Source organism: Musca autumnalis, unplaced genomic scaffold (assembly GCF_047663935.1).
Source record: "Musca autumnalis isolate F117 unplaced genomic scaffold, ASM4766393v1 scaffold_4, whole genome shotgun sequence".
Lineage (NCBI taxonomy): Eukaryota > Metazoa > Arthropoda > Insecta > Diptera > Muscidae > Musca > Musca autumnalis.
Window position 1 is genome coordinate 164,955,833 of NW_027411977.1, and position 17,097 is coordinate 164,972,929.

The following is a 17,097-nucleotide window of genomic DNA, read 5'->3' on the forward strand; positions in this document are numbered from 1 at the left end:
AATGCCTCGAAAAATGGGGTCTCACCAGCTCGAGCAGATATTAGGTCGAGAGCTTCTGTACCACCGTACAAACTTGTTGGAAAATTGTTGAGAGGGATTTTTGACTGCAAGTTTGGAAGCACATCCGGACATCCGGACATCAACCAAACATATTCAAGCGACTTCTATAAGCATAGTCTGCGATTGCCAAAACCAAGTTCGAAGTAGGCGAGAGTGTTTTAAAACTACTGCCCAACCCACTTCCCAAGAACAAGAGCCCGAAGAAGCACCTTGCGTTAAAATCGTTCGAGACTGGACGCCCCAGAATGTTTTTTATATTTTATTTATTTATTTGGTATCCCACACGAAAACAACTGAGTGTTATAAGTGAGAGTTTGGGTTATTGATTTTACAAAACGTATAATGAACAAGATAATGTTTATATAGATATAATATAATATGTTAAACATACATTTAAGATAAATGTACTAAAAACCAAAAAACCCAATGCTGCAAATTAAATTAAGATGCTACAAAAAAGAAAATATTGAACTTTCCATAAAACGTTTGATATTTTATAAAATTTAATATTTTTACATAGTTTAATAATAAAAAAAGTATTACGATACCATATTTTTATACCCCACACTGTCGTAAATGGTCTCAATAACATAATAACCTGCTGAAAAAATCGACGTTATACGGTCAACAGTCTTAGTTTAGAACACTGTTATGTATTTTTTGATGGTTTTTCCAACTTTATATGACAATTTAACGACTTTTATGACGATTTTCGGCCAAAATCTGTTTGCATATTCTGCATATTTTTTGCATATTTTGCATATTTTTTGCATATTTTGCATATTTTGCATATTTTTTGCATATTTTGCATATTTTGTGCATATGCAAAATATGCAAAATAAATACGAAATATGACCCTGCCATTGAATTTAGATTTCTTTGAAACGAATTTTGGTCCAATCAGAATCTTCGTATCTTTAATATTAAAAAATATGCAAATATGCAAAATCTGATGTCTAATTATCATCCTTAATATTACATATTTCGTAGGGACAAGCCATCTTAGAATATTATTTTTAAATTCTTTAAAGATTTCTTACTACGGTAACTGGGAATTCGACTTTCCTTATGTTAAATAAAAAGAAGCAACGTTGGTAACTCTGTATAGAAAAACAAAACAAAACCGACTAACGAAATGTTATAACAACAAATGAATAGAAAATAAAGCACAAAAAGAAGATTACAATTATTATGAAGCACAGAAAAATTGTTTTAGCACAATCAGGTTAAAAAGGTTAACATTCAATGCACCAATAAGCACAGCAAATAGTGAACACAGTTATAAAAATAATTAAATAATTTCTGATCACACAAAAACACAATTTACTAAGTAAAATCTAAATTTATTAAAAAAAGCACGGAGCACAAAAATTTTGATAACTATCACAACAGGGTTGCCAACAATTATTTTTCACAAAAATGTCAAAAATTTGTCAACCCGGCTGTCTGTGAAAAACTGATGGACAGCTGAGAGACAAACGACAAATGTATGCATGTGTTAGTAAATCAGAGTTGTATTTGAAGACAAACTGTCTGGTGTAAACGCCTAGTTAATGTTGATCCTTAATAACACCGGTAGACAAAGCATATATTTATTTAATTGGGTAATTACACAGTCGATTAGATTATACAGAGACACAGCGCACATCACAATTGCACTAGGCATGGTAGAACAAGAAAATGTAGCGGCAATACCCAGCTGACTGAAGTGGACTGTAATGTTAGTGTCAAATTCCATACGACATTTTATATATTTATTTCTATGTTCGATGTATATTAGGGATATATATTTTTGGAAGAACAAAGTTATTCATCAGAAAGAAAAAAACTATTTCCCATAAAGACTCCTTCATATCATTGACATGTAACATCCTCCAGGTCCGAACGACATTCCGCACACTAAAACACAGCTTATAGAGGCGGTACTATATCTATATATATAAATGAGCTTGGTGATAAGTGATTGACTGACTGACTGACTGACTCATCATCAACGCCCAGCCAAAACGGCTAAAGCTAGGAGCTTGAAATTTTACCAGTGGGTCACTGTTGATGCAAATGTGCGAGATAAGGCCGGGTTTTAGAAAATTCGTCCTGGAACCACAAAAAATAACAACAACAAAAATCCTTATTTTTCATTAATATTACATACTTATTCACTTAGTTGGCCCTCTGCAAGACATGTGTAAAATTAACAATGCCATAACTTCTTGATATCGTAAGAGATCACACATAATTTCAAATTTTGTAGTTTACTTCTAGGCGCACTTATTTTATCGTAAACCACTAAATAATAGAAAGACAAGACATTTGTTATCTTCCATTGCAACAGATGTCGCAGTTGGTGATAATGGTGTATAAACATCAATTACGCAAATGAACAAATGAGTTGCTGTTGAAGACAACATTAGGGGAATAAATTCAGAAATCGGCCAGAAATAACAACAACTAAAAACTGTATGGACCTGACTTTTTGGTAATAACTAAATGTTTGCAAATCAATGAAAGTGCAATAGAATTGTGCATATTACCACGATTTATTTGCAATTAAGAATTTTATCGTATATGGAGATGTACAGTCATAACTATTCAATTTTCAATTTCAAAATCTGTAATTTGATGAAATCGCTAAATAATTAATGAAATCAATAATAGGCCCCAGGAATATAGGAATATAGGAATTTAGTATGGAAATCAAGGTTGGCAAGTGGTGCTTCTAAAAGGAAATGGTTTGAAAAATTACCAATCATGTGTACGAAAAGTACTAAATTTAGTACAATTTAGATTTGGGTGAACGTAAAGAGCTGGAAACCTGAAATTTGGAATTAAGGTTACTGTTGTAGTGTAGGATTGAGATATGAGGGTAGTTTTGGAAATTCGTGCTTATGTGTACGAAAAGTACTAAATAGTACTAAATTTGGTACAATAGGGATTTGGGTGAACGGATAGAGCTGGAATCCTGATATTTGGAATTGAGATTACTGTTGGAGTGTAGGATTGAAGAACTTTTGGAAATTCGTACTTATGTGTATGAGAAGTACTAAATGGTACTAAATTTGATACAATGGGGATTTGGGTGAACGGATAATAGCTGGAATCTCGAAATTTGGAATTGAGATTACTGGTGGGGTGTAGTATTGAGGTAGTTTTGAAAATTCGTACTTATGGGTACGAAAAGTACTAAATGGTGCTAAATTTAGTACAATTTGGATTTGAATGAACGGATAGAGCTGGAAACATGAAATTTGGAATTAATATTACTGTTGAAGTGTAGGATTGAGATATGAAGGTGGTTTTGGAAATTAGTACTTATGTGTACGGAAAGTACTAAATGGAACTAAATTTTGTATAATGGGGATTTGGGTGAACGGATAGCGCTGGAATCTCTAAATTTGGAACTGAGATTACTGGTGGAGTTTAATATTGTGGAAGTTTTGGAAATTCGTACATAGGGTACGAAAAATACTAAATAGCACTAAATTTGGTACAGTTTCGATTTGGGTTAACGGATAGGGCTTGATTCCTCAAATTTGGACTGAGGATCACTGATGAAGAGTAAGAAAGATGCACCAAAGGGTTTTTGGAAACTTGAGTCTACGAAAAGTAATAATTGGTACTAAATTTAGTACAATTTGGATTTGAGTGAACGGATAGAGCTGGATTCCTGAAATTTGGAATTTATATTACTGTTGGAGTGTAGGACTGGGGAAGTTTTGGAAATTCTTACTTATGTGAATGAAAAGTACTAAATGATACTAAATTTGGGACAATGGGGATTTGGGTAAACGGATATAGTTGGAATCTCGAAATTTGGAATTGAGATTACTGGTGGGGTGTAGAATTGAGGTAGTTTTGAAAATTCGTACTTATGGGTACGAAAAGTACTAAATTTAGTACAATTTGGATTTGGGTGAACGTATGTATGTAGCTGGAAACCTGAAATTTGGAATTAAGATTACTGTGAAGTGTAGGACTGAGATATGAGGGTGGTTTTGGAAATTCGTACTTATGTGTTCGAAAAGTACTAAATTTGGTACAATAGGGATTCGAGTGAACGGACAGAGCTGGAATCCTGAAATTTGAAATTGAGCTTACTGTTGGATCATAGGATTGGGGAAATTTTGGAAATTCGTATTTATGTGTAGGAAAAGTACTAAATGGTACTAAATTTATTACAATTTGGATTTGGGTGAACGGATAGAACTGGAATCCTGAATTTTAAGTATCAAGGTTGGGAAATGGCGTTGAAATAAGGAAATGGTTTTGGAAGTTCGTATTTATGATTACGAGCAGTACTAAATTTGGATTTGGGTGAACGGATAGAGCTGGAATCCTAAAGTTTTGAATTAAGATTACTGTAGGGGTGTAGGATTGAGATAGTTTTAGAAATTCGTACCTTTGAGTACGAAAAGTACTAAATGGTACTAAATTTGGTACAATTTGGATTTGGATGAACGGATAAAGCTGGAATTCTGAAATTTGGAACAAAGATTACTGTCGGACAGTAGAATTGAGGTAGTTTTGGAAATTCGTACTTATGGGTACAGAAAGCACTAAATTCGGTACAATTTGAATTTTAGTAAACGGATAGTGTTGGAATTAGGAATTAAGATTACTGTAGGAGTGTAGTATTGAGGAAATTTTGAAAAGTCGTACGTGTGCGTACGAGAAGTACTAAATGGTACTAAATATGGTACAATGTGGATTTGGGTAAACGGGTAGAGCTGGAATCCTAAAATTTTTGTTTGGGAAAGAAATGGTACTAAATTTGATACAATTTGGATTCGGGTGAATTAATAGAGCTGGAATCCTGAAATTTGGAATTACGATTACAGTCGAAGAGTAGGATTCAGGTTGTTTTGAAAAAGCAAACTTATGGTTACGAAAAGCACTAAATGGTACTAAATTTAGTACAATTTGTATGTAGGTGAACGGATAGCGGTGGAATCCTGCAATTTGAAAGTATGATTATTGTAGCCCTGTTGCGTTGAGGAAGTTTTGAAAATTGGTACGAAAATTCTAAATTGTTCTAAATTTAGTACAATTTTAATTTGGTTTAGCGGATATAGTTTGAATCCTGAAATTTGGAAGTAAGATTACTACTAAAGTGAAGGATTGAGGTAGTTTTGGAAAATCTTTCTTATGGGTACGAAGAGTTCGACTTGATACTAAGTTTGGTACAATTTGGAATTGGACGAACGGATACAGCTGGAATCTTGAGATTTGGAATTACTGTAATTATTATGGAATTTACTGTAATTATTTTGTATTAATGTCCGTGTATGGCTGAGATACAGTGTTGGTCACACGATTAGCACACCCCACTACCAACATTTATTTTGCCTAAAAATACCTTCAAAAGTAGTTGTATTGAATAAAGTATTTGTACTAATATATTCTCTGTAGTATGCTTAAAGAATACAACGCAGTACAGAAACGGAAACATAACTGTCAATTTGACTAACCCCCAAAAATGTAAAAAATGTCCTAAATTCACTGGACACGTAATTAGCACACCTTAAAAGAATCACTAATATTGTGAATAGTTTCAATGTGTTCGTCCATATTCAGTTTTAAATCCCTTTCCTTTGGGAATAAGTTCCAGTCTGCTAGTTATACTCTCCACCATTCTCCGAAATTTTAGTGTCAGAAGGGAATTATATGGGGTATACCTTGGGTCCCAAGGACTGATAGAAATTTCAGTTTTTTAGTGTTTTTTTTATCGATTTTTGCACATGTAAACAAATTCAATGAGGCAAGTAGTTCATAGAAACATCAAATAAAACATCATATTGTTGTTCATCTCTGTAAATTTGCGAATAGTGGGATGTACCCACCAGCAGTGTGCATCTGTAAAATCCGTTTGACACAAAAATTTTCATTAATAAACTGTAATATGATGGTTTGAGCTATTGATTATATAAATACTTATCCATCTGGACTGAATTTTACCGATTTGTCGTGATGTATGCCACGATAAACCTATGTTCATCTCTATGGGACCTACGCAAATTTCAATAATTTTGTAAATATAAGGCAAATTGGAGATAGCCCAGTGAGACCGCAAGATAATATGTTTCCCGGCGCTTAAAACGATTAAATTTAAAATCAATAATCCAGAAAACATTTATCTTGAATAGTATATGCCTACTTTCATGGATTCTGACCAATTTCAGCAAACCTCAAAATCCTTTATTGTTAGAAAGGGGTTGTACCTTTGAACATACTCATGTGCTACGTGTTCACCTAGCGCTTTGTTGACAGTTTTGTAGTGATAGGTCTTTGGTGTTATTCAGACTTGTAATTTTGAATAACAAATGGTGTTATAAGTTGATCCTTCTTTACATAATGGTGCATTTTATTGATCTTCATTCTATAAACCCCTTCCAAATCGAAAATTTTCTTGAATGAATCATCTACCTTAAACACTTTATGAAAAGTTTTTGCACTTTATATTTAAATTTCAGTAATCGGTTAACAATTCTAATAATTTCAGATCAAATTGTACATTTGTTTTTAAAGTTTTGGCGACTTTCTGACGTTTAGGTGTACATTACAAAGAATGGTCCGCTATTGGGATATATTTTGAGATTCCGGGGTGATAAATTATTTTGTCTTTGAAAAAATGATTTGTTCAATGCGTTTTGAATATGAATTAACTTCAATATAAATTAATTTTTGTATATTAATTGAATTAAATTAAAAAATCATAGGGTGTGCTAATTATATGTCCCCTTGATAATTTGGACGTCTTCACAAAACTTTTATTTTCAAAAAACCACTGATAATACTATTCACTTATATCATTAAATCTGTTTAATACATTATAGACAAGGATTTTGTTTACGAAAATATTTCAATTTGCCCTATCAAAACTCTTAGCTGACTGAAATCATTTTGCCCAAAAGGGGTGTGCTAATTCTGTGACCAACACTGTATGTCGTCGAAATACGTACCATAAGTATACGAAAATTACTTAATGGTACTCAATTTGTTTTTGGGTGTAGGGACAGTGCTGGAATTTTTATTTTTTGGAGTTAGGGTGTGTATTGGTGTGCAACGTTGATCTCGCTGTTAATGTGTAAGGGTGAGATACGGCTGATCTTTTTTAAAAACGAACTTAAGGGGTACGTACAGTACTAAGATAAAAATAAATATTGATTAAAATTGGTATTAGTGCGACCAAATTTTCAGTGTTTGTCATTTCCATATTATATATTGTTTTTTTTTATATCCTTTCCGCATACGAAGTAGCGGGCATTTTGCTATATTATATATTTGAGCTTGGTGATAAGTGCTGACTGACTCATCATCAACGCCCAGCCAAAACGGCTAAAGCTATGAACATGAAATTTTACCAGTAGGTCACTGTTGGTGCAAATGTGCGAGATAAGGCCGGGTTTTAGAAAATTCGTCATGGAACCACAAAAAATATCAACAACAAAAATCCTTATATTTTGCTATTATATACCGTAAAATATTATATACCGTAAATTATCACAAATAATTTCAAATTTTGTAGTTTACTTCTAGGCGCAGGTTTTATCTTATCATTTTATCGTAAACCACTAAATTATAAAACCACATTAGAAGTTTTTCTTCCGTTTCAACAGATGTCGCAATTGTATAGTATTAACGTAATGTAAGCAGTAAAAACCAACCGATCCAGATTTACGTGTCTGGAGTAATTTTGTTTTCACTTAACAAATGTCGCACAACAGATTTTCTTTTTTAAACAAAAAAATTATTACCAACGAATTTGGAAAATTTGATTTTTAATTTAAGATTAAAACAAAATTTAGTTCAATAATGTTAAGCTTTTTACTGTTTAAAATATCATTAAGGCAATAAAATCAGAAATCGGCCAGAAATAACAACAACAAAAACTGTATGTACTTGATTTCTTGGCCGTGGTCTAAATGTTTGAAAATCAGTTAAAGTGCAATAAAATTGTGAATATTCCCACGATTTGTTTGCAATTAAGAATTTTTATGGCGTTCTTGGTATATAGAAATGTAGAGTCTATAACTTTTCGTCAGCAAATAATTTAGGAAATCAATAATAGACCACAAACCAGAATCAAACCTTTGATTTGTAATTGAAAAGGATTTTGGAATATGTGCGTTACGTGAAAAAGTCAGAAAAGCATTATCGCGAAGGGATAGGAAAAACCACTGCTCTCCCCGTAAAATATAGGGAAACGAATTTTCTACAGAGAAGATTTCAAGCCCTTTAAAGTACTTTGATGACGTTATATTTTCTAATGAGATGAACATTATGTTGTATTATTACGAGGGGACACCAAAAGTATGGCGCAACCATCTTACAACCCTGGAAAATAAAAATTTAATACATACTGAAAACTTCGGAGAACTATAAGTTATGGTACTGGCATAGACAAACGAATTGTATAGACAAAAGATTACTCATGCTGTGTGCTGTCAACAGACTCAAACCAAAATATTGAATATTTTTCTAAGGAGATTTTTTAGAAAAATTGCAAGATTTTCTTTTACATTTTTATCCGAGGATGTAGATTCCGTCAAAAAGTAACTTTATAGAATTGTGTTTATTGTAGTTTTAATTGAGTTGTTCTGTCAACAAACTCGATGTTAAGAACATTGTTTAGAGCATTCCTTTGTCTATATGTACATTTAATTTGTCTATGGCAAAGGGTTGTATATGAAGCATTGGCATTAGGTAAAATAAGTTTTCTAAGGTTTATTTGAAGATCTTCTACAACTTATTTAACGACAACGTCAAAATTGTGGTTTTTGGAACCTGAAAATCAAAAAAGTAAATACAAATAAAATCTACCAAGACAAGACATTCTAGACGTAAATCATATTTACAAAAACTTTATGGATTCATCTGAGGAAAAAAGCTGGAAAAAGACCCTCCACTAATATGCGAAACTTAATAAAGATCAATGGGAAAAATACCAATAAAATATGACATTTCGAAATGTATTTTTGTGTAAAGTACCCTTACCTATGCATATAACTTACATTTAAAATTAGTGTTCAGTGAAAACCAAATTTGTGTTTTGAATGATGGTTAATGAATGACTATAATATATTTGATTTCTAAGACGATCCGAAATCAAATTCGTTCGAATTACTACCAAACGCCTTTCGGTGTAGAAAATGGTTGTTAGACTGAAAACAAAAAACAAACAAAAATAACTCATATATAAACAAAACGTAACTCAGGTAGCAGTTTGAACACATTTGTATTCGTATCGTCTTAACGAAACTGTTCATAATACTCTTAACATGGGGATTTTCCGCTAACGAAGTAGCGGGCATATGCTAGTTTGTTAATATATGCGGTATTTTGTGGAACTTGAAAAGAATAAAGCCCTAATAAACATGTGCTTTTTTGTTTTCAAAAACGATTGAAACAGCTTCTCTTTTGTCAATGAATTACCAGCGATCCCAAACATTTTTGCAAGAATTCTACTTTCTGCGAGAAATTATGCAGTTAGTGGAATGGTATGGAAACATTCAAATTGAAAATCTAACGAGTTTTCATTCATGTTTCTCAAAATATTCAATCAATTGTGAAAAATTATTAGTTTTTTGAATTCCAATAATTTATAGACATTTCCATATTTTGTTTACATGTACGTTGACACTAACGTTTACAAACAAAAACAAATTTCTATGTGGTTGTTGTTGAGTTGTATTTGTTGTAGTATTTACTTTACCTGGTTTGTTCTACCATGGGCACTAGGTTTAATTAATTTCAAAAAAAAAAAAAAAAACATAATCTTATTTATAAATTATATTGCACTGATTATATCCCATTTTGCTATTGTTTATTTAAATTACTAAAACAAATGTATATCTTTTATTTATTATTAATATGTATTCTTATGTTGAACCTTAATAGCACCGATCGATAAACAATATATTTAAGCGCACATCACGGCACTGGGTTTAATTAATTATATCTAATTAGGAAAAAAGAAGACCGATTTCAATTTCAGTAAAAAGCATCATATTTTTAAATTGTATTGCGCTGATTATACCGCATTCTTATGAATAGTTTTTCACACAGGGCATATTGCTATATACTGCTATTCTTTTGGAACAAATTGAATACTCTTCCACCTGACGGAAAAAATTTGAAATTTTTTTTTTAAATTGTAAGTTTTTTCTAAGTAGCCGGCCTTCGGCCGGGGATTTAAGACTTTCTCCTATGGACAGGAGCCAATTTAGGGCACGAAAACAACATTTTTTTTTTTTAATTTAAAATTTTTTCTTACTTTAACAAGGGAATTTTCGGAACTTAAGAGGCCCATATCTCGGGAAGTATGGACTTCCCCCCGGAAAAGTTTATATATTTGTGATCAGGACAACAAGATCTACCTGTGGCAATTTTTCCAGATTTTTCCACCAGGTGGAAGAGTATTCTATTTATGCCATTCTTTTTTTGCCTTACTAAAAAACATGTATGTATATGTTAATTAATTATTAATATTTATGTATTTTAATGTTGAACCTTAATAGCACCGGTGGACAAACCATATATTTATTTAATTGGGTAATTACACAGATACACAGTCGATTAGTGTAACAGAACATTTGTAAATCTTATTAGAAAAATGCACATTACGGGACTCGACTTAAAAATATGTCACAAGGAAAAAGCAAAAAAGACCGATTTCAATTTCAGTAACAAAAATTATAGTTAAATTATATTGCACTTAAACCATGTTTATATTATAGCCTTTTGCGGGGTTAACCTTCTTTATGAGGATTTGTTTGACGTATATGTAATGGAATTGACATTTAAAACCCAGTGGGTTTGTTAAATCTGGTTATATATAAACGTACTATTATTATATCGCATTGTTACAAACAATTTTTCACACAGGAATATTGCTATTCTTAATTTGACTTACAAAAACACATGTTTAAGTGGGTAACTAATTGCACAGAGACACGGCCGATTGGTGCAACAGAGAATTTTTAAATCTTCTCATAAAAATGCACATTTCATTTATTTACTAAGAAATAGAAACTAGCCAATGTGGCTAATAATTAGATTAACAATAATTATATGGTAAATATCTTATATTAACATTACGGCACTCGGCTTAATTAATCATATGTTACTAGGTAAAAACAAAAAAGATCGATTTAAATTTCAGTAAAAACAGGATCTTATATTTAAATTATACTGCACTCATCATTATCGCATTTTTATGAATAATTTTTCACACAGGCACATTCTGTTAATTATTTGGCTTTCAAAAACAAATTATTAATTTTAATATGTAAGTATTTATAATGTTGAGCCTTAAAATCACCGATCGCTGAATGATATATGCATTTATATTTAATTAGGTAATTACACAGCGACACAAACGATTTTTGAAACAGTAAATCTTCCCTTCACATTACGGTACTCGCCTTAAAGGCCGATTTCCATTTCAGTTAAAAAAGTGATCTCTTATTTAAATAATATTGTACACATTATATCGTATTTTTATGATTTTTTCACACAGGCATATTGTTATTCATTATTATATTTATTGAAATTTGGATTACTAAATACATCTATATATTTTATTAATTATTAATATGTGTTTTAATGTTGAACCTTTAAGCGTCGTCTTTATGAGGGTTTATTTGACGTTTGTGCTATGGAATTGACATTTGAAACCCAGTGGGTTTATTAAATCAGGTTAAATGCAAACGGGCAATAACAGCACTGATTGGGTAATTAACAACGACACAATCGATTGGTGCCATTGAATATTTCGCAACAATTTTAAATGTACCGATTTCACTAAACTAAAGCCGCTAATTTGCCTTGATTTGAATTTATGTAAAAAAAGATATTAATTATATTTAAATTATATTGCACTCAAAAGGTAACTTTTATGTATAATTTTTCACACAGGCATTCTGCTATTCTTATTATTGTTGAACCTTTAATCGTCGTCTTTTTGAGGATTTATTTGACGTTTGTGCTATGGAATTGACATTTGAAATCCAGTGGGTTTATTAAATCCGGTTAAATGCAAACGGGGTATAATAGCACTGATTGGGTAATTACACAACGACACAGTCGATTGGTGGCATTGAAATATTTCGCAACAATTTTAAATGTAATTTTTTGTAATTTTTCACACTGTATCTTTTAAATCAGAGATTTTTATGAGGATTTATTTGACGTATACGCAATGGAATTGACATATGAAACCGAGTGGATTAACTAATTCCAATTATATGTAAACGTAGTATAATACCAATGATCGATAAACGATATTTGACACAGTGACACAATGGAATAATCGATAGGTGCAACATCTGTAGGTATGGATGTGCGTATCCTTACTTATGCTTAATATGTAAATTTGTAAATATTTCAAATGGTAAACAACTCTTTTTGTATATCGTATTTCTTTACCAAATATATTTTAATCTTTTAACATTGCCTTTTATTTATAATTTTTGAATATATGATTTTATAGTAAAGCACAGATAACACATTGGAATGTTTGCTATGCTCAAACTGGTTCTTTGACTCACACACTTGCACTTAGATTCTTGTATACATACATATATTTTTGTCAAATTTTACCTTAAAACATATGCAAATAACACGGAGATTATTTATTGTTTACAAATAGTATCGTAAATAACTTGTATTAACTTGCATTATACATAACATTTATTTATTTTTTACTTTTTTTTACTTTTTAAGTAAAACTACGACACACGGACACACCACTAATTCCGGACAACACCGCTCGCTCCAAAATGTACTATCGAACTAAAAAATAAATGTAATAACTTGCTCGCTGAGCTCTAAGCCCGAAATGAATGCTGAATGCTGAATATGAAACATAATGTACATTGTACATAATGTTAACTGTCCCTCTGTTGTTCTCCATGACAGAATTTTAGCAATGCTCAGTCTGTTAACAGCATAACAAGACCACATTTCTCTTTCTTTCTTGCCGACTGCTATCTGCCTTAGTTTGAGTGAAAATTCAGTTTCCACGTCGTACCATACGATAATAGGGATGGATGGAAATAGGGATGTAAAAATGAAACATCAAAGTCGAGGACTGTTTCAACATACATACATAGCTACTTCGAGTTTAAGGGCCAATTACATAAATACGCTCCGTTGAATGTTGCGTTACAACAACCGAATGAAAACCTCAAGAACAAACTTGGCATTACTTGCGCATTTTTTATGTGTTGTTTTTATAGCGCAACGCGTCACTCAACGGACCGTGTATGTATTTGACCCCTTATAGCCCATATAGCATAGACCAGCATAGACCTAAATGGGCAAAATAAATTGATTGAATATACCTCTTCGTAAATTAAAAAAAAAAATTATTTTGTCTGTTTTTTTTTTTTTCAATTTATTTCTTATGTTTTTTGATCATAAATATATTTTACAATATAATATTATATTATTAAAAGAAAAGGATGTAAAAACAGTAAACACATCCAACGTTTGAGTAAAGTTTTGTGTCATTTCTGGTAGATAAATAAAAGACAAAAATTGCTGCCAAGTTTAAATTTTTCTTTATTCTTCTTCCAGAAATGACACAAAACTTTACTGAAAGGTTGGATGTGTTTTCAGCTTTAAAGGGCCGCGGCCTTATTATGGCCCAAATACATACGGTCCGTTGTGCGACGCGTTGCGCGTTGAAAACAACAACCACATGAAAATGTGTAAGTGATGCCAAGTTTGTTCTTGACATTTTCATGTAGTTGTTGTAACGCGACGCTCAACGCTCCGTATGTGCAGAGGCCCCTGTTTTTTTGTAACTATTTTTTGTTCGTCCGTCTATATTCGTAATAATTCAGGCATCCATAGCTCAGCCCCAGATGACATACGGACCTAATTTTTCGTAGACTCGTTCCATATATATTTCGCTGAGGCGAAAAAAATGGAACAAATGTCAAAGTCGGCGTGTCAGCCAATCAGAAACCGCCAGACATGTTGCACATGTTTGATCAAATTTGTAGTCTAAAATGTTTCTGAAGAGAAAGCTCGGAACAAATTGAATACTCTACCACCTGACGGAAAAAATTTGATTTTTTTTTAAATTGTAAGTTTTTTGCTAAGTAGCCGGCCTTCGGCTGGGGATTTATGACTTTCTCCTATGGACAGGAGCCAATTTAGGGCACGAAAACAACATTTTTTTAATTTAAAATTTTTTCTTACTTTAACAAGGGAATTTTCGGAACTTAAGAGGCCCATATCTCGGGAAGTATGGACTTCCCCCCGGAAAAGTTTAAATATTTGTGGTCAGGACAACAAGATCTACCTGTGGTAATTTTTCCAGATTTTTCCGCCAGGTGGGAGAGTATTCTATTTATGCCGAAAGCTCTTCAGCGTCATTTTTGTTCAAAGAGAAGTGAACATTTTGCAACTTTGTTGGTGTACGGGAAAATATTTTGGGGAAAATGTGCAAAACGTGTTAAATGTGTACAAACTTTTTAGTTTTGTAATAGTACGTTTATATATAACGGGATTTATCAAACCCACTGGGTTTCAAATGTCAATTTATAATATTTCAAATAAATCCTCATAAAGAAGATTAATCCTACAAAAGGCTATAATCAATCCCACGGCAGCGGGTTCTTACGTACCGGATTGACCCGAAACCAAAAGTGTTTCGGCCAGCGGCTGCCAACCCAGCATTATATGCTGCTACAACAACAACAAAAGGCTATAATATAAAACGTTTGATAACGTTTTAGTCAGCCATATGTTTTATGTAAACAATAACATAGATATGTTTGGTGCACAACATTTAAGAAATATAAAAATATAATGCAAATCCTCGTCAAACATTGTTATATAATTATATTATATAATTATATAATTTTTATTATAAAGTGGGAAACAAAAAAAGCAAGAATAACATCAGAAATGCGTCAATGTGTTTGTTTGGCATGTAAACACAAATTCTCAACATCAACACCGTCGTCAAAATGCCAAATTCAAACATTTTTAACTTTGAAGCCTAACCTGGGCGTTGTTGTGGTAACACGAAGATAAATAGATCAGGAAATATTTTCGGACGTCAATCCAGCAAACCAGAATCCCACACCAGTCCGAACTCTGACCGAAAGTCATTGGCGTGGTTGATGAACTATCGTATGAATTTCTGTAGTGGGATTCCGTAACTAATTTTTGCTGTTACCGACAAAAATCGGTAAAATTAAATCGCAAAATTATGACTAAAAACATAAAGAAAAGTTGGCATCACTGTTTGTGTCGGTAGAGTCTAGCGACTACTTTTTATTCTTCGTTAACTTACCGAAAAATTTCGTTAATTATTGAAATTATAAGCATGTTAATTTTACCGAAAATTATCGATAACAGCAAAAATGAGTTAAGCTGGGTACACATTGTCAGTTTTGAATAACAGCTTTGCGGTTGCTTGCTAATGTGGCCATTCATTTTTGTCATTCGTCATGCAACCACAAAATATTTTGTGGTTGCTGGACGGTTAGACAGTTATCGATAATTGTAAAAAATCGTCATTCAAAACTGACAATGTGTACTGTACTTTACAGAATCCCACTACTGGTTTATTAACCGACGTTCGAACAGATATCAGTCCGAATTCGGAAGTAAAATTTTATGAAATTCAGAAGTTTTGGACGGCTTTCGGGCCGAATTCGGTATTAAGGTTTTAATATTATTAAAGGTTTTAATATCATCTTAGGCTGTTAAAAGTTAGTGCGCCACTTCGTAGAAAAAAACAACAGTGCAGAACAACAAATTCATCAAAAAGATCTGTGAAATATGTAAAACAATTGTTATTAATATATAAAAGTATTAAGAAACTTAACTTTGGCAAATTATATAAAACATATGACATTCCACCGAAGTGTTGAAGTTTGACGTAGAAAATCTGTACATTCATTAATTTCATAAAAATAAACAGATATGTATACAACAGTTCACTATGAATGATCTTCAAACACTATCATGCATCAACACGCACAACAAAAATAAACCAAATTTTTTCTCCGATACAGAAATTAAAACCCGAGCACTCATTTTTTCGTTCGTGCTTTATTAACGTCGAACATCAAAAATTGCACATTTACAATTTGTCACGTCGGCACATTTACAATTTGTCCACAATGTGCGAGCGCAGAACATGTACAATTCTTTTCTCTAAGCTTATTTATAATGAATATTGCCAAAGCAGCACAAGAGAAATTAGAAAAATCCCTTCAGAGAGAGAGAGAGGGGAAAAACTTCGTTCAGAGTTCGGACCGAAGTCGGTCAGACGAGTCGAAAAAACTTCCGACTTTGAGCAGACGCCTCGGACGTCCGACGTTGTGTTTGTTGGGAATGCGGAACGCAAAATTTTACCCAAACGTTGGATGTGTTTACAGGTTTAAGCTCTAAACACATACAACGTTTGAGTACAGTTTTGTGTTACTTCTGGCAGAAGAATAAAATACAAAGTGCTGCCAAGTTTCAATTTTTCTTATTATTTGTATGTAAGTCAAGCTTAATCTCATATTTTTTGTTTTCAAATTTGTAAACAACAAGGGGATGGCAGAGAAGACTAGTTTCGTCCAACGCCACTTGGACTCATCAGTTCTCTTAGTTCTTTGTATTGAAACAAAGAACCCTTCCCCATTTTTATGACGACTCGAGCTCAAGAATAAGTGTGACTAATGAATTTGTTTAAATGCGAATTCAACCGAAACTCCTAAAAACTCTCGTAGCCGCATATGTAAACCAAATTAACTACTCCCATTGTCATGTCTCTCTACATTGCAGAATGCACATAACTATTTTGATAGTTGTCGAAAAATAACAACCAATCGTCCACGGTGTTTTGTGTGTCTTTTTCCAAGAGTCTGTAGAAAACGAGGGTTTAATATTTTCCAACTTTTTCGTTGTTGTTTACCTTGATCGTGAAAGTTTTATCATCTCGATGTATTACCAAGTACGGTCCATTATACGGCCGTTGCAAAGGTTTCATAACAGCATCATTTCTCAAAAATACATGTGTACATGTTG

General features: G+C 32.5%; 1 protein-coding gene across 6 annotated transcripts in view; it reads right to left on the reverse strand.

Annotated features, from left to right (window-relative positions):
• The window catches only part of kug (FAT atypical cadherin kugelei), a 651,494-nt gene that overhangs the window by 567,492 nt on the left and 66,905 nt on the right, over window positions 1–17,097 (reverse strand). For 3 of the 6 annotated variants that reach the window (XM_073986283.1, XM_073986282.1, XM_073986277.1), the window contains exon 1: window positions 12,658–13,102. The exons of 2 other annotated variants lie outside the window; for them this stretch is intronic. The gene's annotated coding sequence lies outside the window, so the exon portion shown is untranslated. Of the gene's footprint in view, window positions 1–12,657; window positions 13,103–17,097 lie in introns of those variants that run through there. One more of the 6 variants, XM_073986278.1, reaches the window with a different exon arrangement.